Source organism: Phacochoerus africanus, chromosome 13, assembly GCF_016906955.1.
Source record: "Phacochoerus africanus isolate WHEZ1 chromosome 13, ROS_Pafr_v1, whole genome shotgun sequence".
NCBI lineage: Eukaryota > Metazoa > Chordata > Mammalia > Artiodactyla > Suidae > Phacochoerus > Phacochoerus africanus.
The window spans coordinates 7,131,592-7,140,608 of NC_062556.1; the positions used below are offsets into that span (position 1 = coordinate 7,131,592).

The 9,017-nt window shown below is 48.0% G+C and overlaps 1 long non-coding RNA gene across 1 annotated transcript in view; it reads right to left on the minus strand.

Annotated features, from left to right (window-relative positions):
- Positions 1-2,325, minus strand: part of LOC125113439 (uncharacterized) — a 34,182-nt gene extending 31,857 nt beyond the window's left edge. Inside the window, exon 1 of the long non-coding RNA XR_007131453.1 lies at positions 2,177-2,325. This is a non-coding gene — a long non-coding RNA (uncharacterized LOC125113439). The remainder of the gene's footprint in view (positions 1-2,176) is intronic.
- Positions 2,326-9,017: the final 6,692 nt, after the last annotated feature.

Here is a 9,017-nt window from a genome sequence, read left to right on the forward strand (position 1 = left end):
TCTGGCCACGTGACCACGGCCAGGAAACAATCTCTCTGAGCTCCCTGGGCCTCTTGTATGGGAGCAGGACTAACTACCGGCCACATCACTGGGCGCCCCTGAGGAGCGAGAGGGTGATGCATGGACAAAGCAGGTGGGGGTGCTGGGCGCAGAGCACGTCCCTGGGCTGCCCTCCTCACCGCCTCCCACACGGAAGGGAGACTGGTTTTCCCAGAGTGTGGCTGGGAGAAGGGACTGTGCGAGGGACTGAGTCAGAGCCCAACAGAGGCTTTTTATTAAACGGAACTTACCCTGACAAACCATTCCAAGAGAGACGTCCAGATAAGTCAGCTTGCCTCCAACAAGCATTTCTGAATCTAGGACCCAGAAAATGACTCGAGATACAGTTACTACGTACCCACAAGCAGATTTAGCAGGGAGCCTAGGAAAATGAAACTTCAGGCCTCTCCCTTGGAGGCCCAGGCAGGAGCCCCAGCCACACATTCACGGTTATTTGCTTTTGTAAACTTGGCAGTGCGACGATACTATGACCTTAATTGCTTAAGATCGCTGCCTCTTTCTACTCTGAATTCTCTTTGGCCATATTCCTCCTCCTTCTGGGTTACTTTGGAGTGGCCATGGACATTCTGGGTCTGGCAAAGAGGAATCTGAGCTAAAGATACCTTTACTTTGGCTTAAGATAGATTTATAAATTTACAGGTTATATTTATAGTTAAGTTACTGAAGGCGGTCCTGGAGTAGGGAAGGTTTCCAGGAATATTCCTACGGCCCGCTGTGCCCACTCACCCGGCAGGGAGACGGCAAGGCTCAGATCCAGAGGTCATGTCACAATGTGAGTGTGTCCTGCAGGGCCTGGCACCAGAAGCAGTGTGGGCGGGGAGGAGAAACAAGATTCCAAACGGCACCAGAAGAGACTAGTCAGCAGCTAGGCTGCAGAAAATTGTTCAGTCGCCAAACTGGTACAATCATAGGCACACGTAAAACTGATTAAGTGGTCAAGACATTTACGCCCTTCCAGAATATGAGACTGTCAAAGAAGATGCACCCCAAATGCAGATTTAGAGGGATTTCAGACGTGTGTCAAGCCAGTAATAAGAAGTAAGTTTTTTCTGAATTTTGTGCTACTTTTTAACCTAATTTTCTCTATAATTTTCTATTCTCCTCAAAAGGGCCTCCCAAAGTGTAAAAGCTTCAGGCCCTACAAAACCTGGCTCCATCTGGCTAGGTTAGGTACTTTGATTTTTTTGAGGACAGCAGCATGGGAAAGTAAAGAGGGAGACATCTAAACTCCACAACTAAGTTTCCTGAAATAATTATATTTCGGTGATACAGTGAACCTAGAAAATTGGATATTCGTTGTGTATTGGTTCTTTCTGAAAAGTGATGAATAAAACATGAATATAAGGCTCCAGATTACGCCAGAGGATTTTCTTCTAAGGCTGAGGCCCTACTGCAGTGTTTTGGAAAGTACTCTATGTATAATGTGAAATAAAACACATGTAGGTTGGGGGGTGGGCTGTCAGTTTCTGCTTGGGCCTTTTAGCTGCATTGAGCTATCCTTTCCCTCCACAGCCAAGAGTCTAAGCTCTTTACTCACTCCCACTACTGTTGCTTGTACACTAAAATCAAACAACCCCAGCCTGATAATCACAGTTTCTGAAAGCACAAAGTAACACTATACAAGTCCCAGAAAGTGAAAGAACTTCTTTCCAAATTCAAACGACTGAACAAGGAAACATTCAGGTGGGCAGAGTCCTTGCAGTTTCAGTTCTCGCCACAGGAAGATTTAAAGGAGCCGCATTCTGGACGCTGGTTTTCCTTTTAATGAAAATCCAGAAGCGCCCACGTTTCCCGGGCCTTTCCCCGCCCCTCGCTCCTCCCCAGCTCCATCCCCCAGAAGCGCGGATCTGCTAGGGAAGAGAAAGCGGGCTCTGTGCTCCTGGCAAAACGCTGTCCTCCTCCTCCCAAGCGCCGGCCGGCGCCCAGGCCGCCTGCGCCTCCCGCTGCCCGAGGCCCCGCCGCAGCAGCCGCCGCTCCGCCGGAGAAGGGGGCTGCGCTGGGCCGGTTTGTCAAGTCCTTGAAGCAGAGCAAAACCAGGGAGTGTTTGCCGGCTCCTTTCCTTTCCTTGGAAAGCACTGAGCCAGAGGAAGACGCCCCCCCCCCCCCCCCCGTATACCTTCTACTGCAGTCCTGGTTGTTTATAAAAATAGCGTTCTTGTCTTTAAAACCTGCATTTTGCTCCCCGGCAGTAAGCAGTTGTTAATGATTGCCAGGCGGTTTCTGTGTCTCAGCACCACGTGACCTGGACACGTGACCTGGAGCCGGCTGTGGCTGTTCCTTGTAGTTGAATAAAAAGATCAAGCTTATTATTGCATGAAAAGCCTGGGGAGCTCATCAGCGCAACGTGATTCCCAGGCGGGTTACACAACGCGCGGCTGCGCTGGGTTCGCTCCGCCCGGCGCAGGGAGCCTTGTCTAAGGAACACTGAACAAACACGGTTTTATGCTTTCCAGAGTGAGAGTCCATTTTCCCCTAGGAAAAATGCACGATGAGCCTAGGGAAAGCAGACACCCAGCTTCTCCGAGCCACGTTAGCCCTCTTGCTGGGCCGAAGTGGGAGGACCCGGCAGCACACAAAGCAGGAAAGAGAAGACCCAGGCCTGTTCTCAACTAAAGATCCGGGACTATTTCCCTTTCTCCCTCCCTGGAAGCCTTCGGAATCGGCTCTTCTCCACTTATAAAAAATGGAAACTAAAAATGACATTTGAGAATTTAAAACTTAAATGACATGTTCGTGTTTTTTCCTGAAGATTTCTAGAACCTTAGCAATTAAATTTTGATTCAGCACATCCTGCAAAGGAAAGACCAAGATTAGTCTTTTTCTAGGTGGGAAAAGCCGGTCCCCCTGTGCAGGTTAGGCTACGGATGGGTGGTGCGCAGCAAATACTTGCACGCTGGCCTCCAAAGGACCCCTCCCCCACCCAGACGGTGCCAGCCTTCCTATGCCCTTTTTCATACAGTCCTCCCCCAACACCCCTATTCTGAAGAAGCCCTGCAACATTTGGCTTCCTCTTGTCTCTAAGGGTAGCAGGTCCTCAGTGATGACTCAATTACAGGAAAAAGTGGGGAGGAACAATGACACTGGTTATCTCCAGCCCAAGGCCTCCCCTAAATGCAATTGCAAAGATGAGCCCCAGCAGTCACTTTCCCACCAGCACCTGTTTTGGAACAAGAGGAGAACTCTTCTACAGCCCAGGCCGTGTTTCAGCTGTGGATTCGTTCATTCCACAAACGCTGAGGGGTAACTCCTCTGCCTGGTGCTATTCCAGGTGCTGAGGGACAGGAGTGAGTCAGGGAGACAGATCCTGCTGCCTGGAGTTTGGCTTGAGAAAGGGGGCGTTATCTCCAAGAGGCCAAGCCCAGGAGGCTGGTCCAGCCAGGAGACTGCGGTGGGGACAGGGCTTGTGAAACCTCCTTCCGCAGAACTGCCACTGCTCCCACAGCCAGGAGCCCTTCTCCACTAGCCATTAAGGGCTGATGCTTTGGAAACAAGAGTTACAGCTTTGCCCATAGGCTGATGTGACCCTGTTTCTTAGACACCATCTAAGTCTTCATTGAGGAGTCTCCACTCAGGTTTCTGATCCTCTGCAGTCAAGAGCCTTTGTGTAGACGTCTCACTGCTGCTGGCAGCGGGACTGAAAAGACAGCAGAGCTTCTCGGGCGTGGTCACCTCACGAGCTGTGATCAAAGCACTGCACAGAGAACCAGCCAAGCACCAGCAGCTCGCCTCCCTGCTTCCCCACAGCCCTCCTTCACAGGACACCTGCGCAGCTCTGGCAGGAAGTCCCCCAGAGGCCAGGCTGTCCAAGCCCCAGGGGGAGCGAGGTACAGCCTCAGGTAGCCTCCCCAAGGACAAGGTGTCAGCGCGGCTGGTATTCTTCGTGGGAGATGGGCAGAGGCCTCCCTACCTTGTCAGACCTGATGTGGATCAGAGAGCAAAAGTGTGTTCTGCAGCTGGCAGAACTTCTGACATCCTGAATGCGAACTGGCCGGGGAACGGGAGGGGGAAACGGAGGGAAAGGCTGAGCTATTACATTCTTAATGAAGTCTTGATTGGATTCGGATGGAAACTCAGCGAACACTCTTTCCCCTAGAACTGTATAGTCAGCCCTCTGTACCTGCGGGTTCCACATCCTCAGATACAACCAACCACAGATTCAAAATATGCACACACCAAAAAAAATTCCAGAAAGTTCCAGAAACCAAAAGTTGAATTTGCAGCACACCAGCAACTATTTATATAGCATTTACAACTGCTGACATTATATTGGGTATTATAAGTAATCTACAGATGATTTAATGTATACAGAAGGATGTGTCTAAGTTATATGCAAATACTGCACCATTTTATGTCGGGGACTCGAGCATCTGCAGATTATGGCCTTCTCAGGGTCCTGGAACCAATCCTCCACAGACACTGAGAGGCAACTGTATACCATATCAAAGGGAAAGGAACTGTATACCATATCAAAGGGAAAGGAAGATGGCAAGCTTAAATGAAAGTCTGAAATGGGTTTGACGGTGAAACTTCAGTGCCGTGAGCAGTGAGGGGAGTTTTCAGCAGGCAGCAGGCAGCATTTCAGGTGACAGAGGCCATCTCCTTTGCCTGCATGCAGAGCTGCCCCCACGGGGAAAAGCCTCCCCCTTATGACCATGTCCTATGCAGCCACTAGCACAAAAGCATTCTCACAGCCCTTCAGAAATCAGGCAGAGGGCACTGTTGGGGCACAGAGGCAGTAGCCACAGGAGAACCTGCAGATGGAACACCCCGCAAAGCTGGTCTAACCCTACTCCCAATCCCAAGATGAGAAAGAGCGTCACTTCTTCAACATAAGAGACTACTACAGCCTTCTTGAGCTATTTTCTTCCTGCAACCATGGCCAAGTTTAACACTGCCAAGGACATTAGCACCTACTCAGGGGCCCTTCTGATACTAGCATTGAAAGATGGAGAGGGTGCAGAATTTGGAAGAACGCAGCAGAGCAGCAATGGCTATGGGATGGGTTAGCATCTTCAGACATGGATTTGGGACATTTCTGGCTCAGCTCATCCTAGGCCTTCTATATATACATTTTTAATTCTATTGAATTACAATGTTAATTTCTGATTTATAGAAAAATGATTCAGTTAATATATATATATATACTTTTCCGTATTCTTTCCCAATGTGGTTTATCACAGGATGTTGAATCTAGTTCCCTGTGCCATAAAGTAGGACCTTGTTTATCCATCGTATATGTACTAGTTTGCATCTCCTAATTCCAAACTCCCCACCCCCTCTCCTTTGGCAACCACAGGTCTGTTCTCTATGTCTATAGTCTGTTCCTGTTTCATAGGTAAGTTCATTTGTGTCTTTTTTTTTTTTTCTTTTTTGCTCTTTATGGCTCCACCTGCAGCATATGGAGGTTCCCAGTCTAGGGGTCGAATAGGAGCTGCAGCTGCCACCCTACATCACAGCCACAGCAACACAGGATTCAAACTGCGTCTTTGACCTACACCACAGCTCATGGCAACGCCGGAGCCTTAACCCACTGAGTAAGGCCAGGGATCGAACTCGCAACCTCATGGTTCCTAGTCAGATTTGTTTCCACTGTGCCACAACAGGAACTCCAACTCCCATATTTTAGATTCCACCTATAATCAGTATCATATGATACCTGTCTTTGACTTACTTCACTTAGTAGGATAATCTCTAGGTTCATCCATGTTGAAGCAAATGGTATTATTTCCTTCTTTTTTACGGCTGAATAGTATTCTAGGCCTTCCATATTCACTAAGTGATAGTATGACTTGAACTGTTTCCCAAACAGGCTCCTCTGTCAGAAAAAAGATTCAACAAATATACTGATCCTCTCAGCCAGAACGAAAGCATGTGGGTTGGTAGGAAAGGCAGATGGCAGTACCGAGAGGCTGTCTGGGTGTATACAACCACCGAGGGAAGCCCGCTGAGGCGGCCCCTGAGTCAGAGGGACGGGACAGGGAAAACCGCTGACTGGAAGATGCTTGGATACTGAAGGGCAAGTGCGATTCGAGAGACCAAGTGAGGCAGGCATCCTGGGATGAGGGCGCCATATGGATGACCCGGGCTGCCCAAGCGGTCCTGCCCACCTCTTTGGAACAACCCCTCGGAGCTATGTGAGAGGATGCCACCCTGGGCGACAGTCGTCAGTAAGGCTACCAAGTAAAGTAACTCTCACTTTTTACACCGTGCATTTTTTTTCCCGGTCAACATACCTTAAATCATGATGTTGAATTCCCCTCCTCTTGTGGGTTTGGTCTGCCAAGCCAGCCATCCTGGGACCACATCACCCACCCTAGTCTGGTTTCTAAATTTCAAAGTTGCAGCCTAGAGAATGTAGGAAGCCAGTCCTTGGAATTCTGATATGTGGCCAAGATTTGCCTTTTACCCCACCTGGAGCAGAGGCCATGGCAACAAGTTGCCACATGTCTCATAAGCAAAGAATTACCTTATGTTACCAATGTGTTCTGTTTTCACCTTGAGGTAGAAAGGACACATTTAAGCCTACAACACATTGTTGAAAGTGGTGATTTGCTGAGTTCACGTCATGGCTCAGCAGTAACAAAGCTGACTAGCATCCATGAGGACATGGGTTCAATCTCTGGCCTTGCTCAGTGGGTTAAGGATTTGGCATTGCCATGAGCTGCAGTGAAGGTCACAGACATGGCTCAGATCTGGCGTTGCTGTGCCTGTGGCATAGGCTGGTGGTTACAGCTCCAATTTGACCCCTAGCCTGGGAACCTCCATATGCTGCAGGTACAGCCCTAAAAAGACAACAAAAAAAGGAAAGCAAGCAGTGATCTGCCAACCACTCTCCTGCCCCTTAAGCAGCGCACAGGGAGGCAGTGGGGGACACACCAGTACTAAAGCCGGGCAGAAATGACAGATGGTTATCCACTGCCTCATCAGCTTCCATCTAAATTAATGGGAAGTGGCTTTCTGTTCCCTTTACTCTTCAGATTTGCTGTTGGCTCCCTTGTGTACCTGAGGGGGAAAGCTCAGGTGGGGAGGTGGTATTTCTCAGGCCTTGTTCAAGAGTGGAACTCGCTTCTCAAGTCTCAATTCCAAAAAAAAATATGTTGTTCCTGCCAGGCGTTTAGCTTCCAGAAACACAGGCATGACTAAAATGCTTCATGCGATACAACGCCAGAGGCCCCATCAAATTTCAAAAGTTGACATGATCAGCTGCATCATGTCAGGAAAAGCGCCGAGAAAGAAAAGTGCCTCTAAAAGAAAACCTGAAACATCCCCCCACCTAAATTCACCTCGGGGAAAAGGAAAAGAAACCGGGGTGATGCCCTGGGGCCGATCTGCTCCAGGATCCTCTGTTCACACTGTGTCGGAAAGGGAGTGTACAGATCTGTGTCCAGTGTGTCCAACTCTACTCTTTATAAACAACTTCCAGGAGTCTCATTACCATCATGCGTCCGGAGCAAAAGAGGTAAGGAAACATTTAAAAAACAAACTAAGAGTTCTCATCATGGTGCAGCAGAAACGAATCTGACTAGTATCCATGGGGATGCAGGTTCAATCCCCGGCCTCACTCAGTGGGTTAAGGACCTGGTATTGCCATGAGCTGTGGTGTAGGCTGCAAATGCGGCTCGGATCCAGCATGGCTGTGGCTATGGTCAGTGGCTACAGCTCCGATTAGACCCCTAGCCTGGGGACCTCCAAGTGCTGTGGGTGTGGCCCTAAAAAGATTAAAATTAAAAAAAAAAAAAACCTATATAACTGTCACATGCTAATATTATTCAGTCTTTTTAGATCTTGTCGGGGGAGGGGGGAATGAAGAGCAAGGCTCTAGAGGCAGACGGACTGTGTCCAATTCTAGCCGAGTCTTTCAGCTCCATGACCTTGGGTTAGATTAACTGAATTTCTGAGCCTCAGTTTCCCCAGGTATAAAATAGAGACAATAATTCACATCTACCTTGAAAACCTGTGGCAATTCCTGAGTCACCTACAGGAAAATTCAGGACTCTGAGGGGCACATACTAAATAGCTAATACATATTAACACTTACTATAGCTGAGAATATTCCCACCATGAGTCAGGGTCTCAGGCTCTGTTTGGGGCACAGGAGCTTGTTTTGTAAAGACAGACTCTGCCCTGTAGCTAAAATGTCTGCCTCTCACCTCCACTAACACCTTTAAATGTACGTTTTTAAGCGCCGAGGTAAGAGGGGGAGGATGAGTCAGCAACCAAACATCAAATTAGAGTCAGCGGCATCCTGTCCATAATATAAGAAGCAACACTTGTACTATGAAACAGTATGGATTTTTAAGGAAGAATCATGACAGGAGGGTCTCCATTCTAAACCCACTTAAATAAAGGCACATCAAGCAGAGAAGCAATATATGTCACCATTCAAAAACCCCAAAAGTCACACTGTGCCAAAACTTCAAATCAGGATGAGATCGGTAGACAGAAATCCGAGGGAAAATGAACAAAACTAAAACAAACAAACAAAACCCAACACCTTGCAAAGGAAATCCTAGCTCCTTTTATACCTGTCTGTAGCTGTCCAGGCTTGTTTAACATTGAAATACATTAAAAAAAAAAAAAAGCCAAATCAACTTTCACGAACTAATCTGTGTGGTTTATAAAAAGGTAATCATTTGCTTTGTCAAACGGTTGGCAGCCTGGTTTCCGAGTTTAAATTTTGTCACTCTGAAGAACTGTAATCTTAAAAAATAAGGAAAGTAGAGGCAAACCCTTGCCCTTAATGTTTTCTAGGCTCCCTTGTTTGCTTGAAGTGAGACTCTATTTAATACCTTCAGAATTTGCTCTTGCCTTGAAGCAACAGACAAGTATGTGCTGCTCTGTTCTAAATATGGGAACAGCGAGTCCAAATAGAAGATTGAAGATTTGCTTTGAAGCTTGATGTTGCCACTGCAGAGCCCCTCCCAAACGCTGGCAGCAGGCAGCAGGCCCCTGCAGCA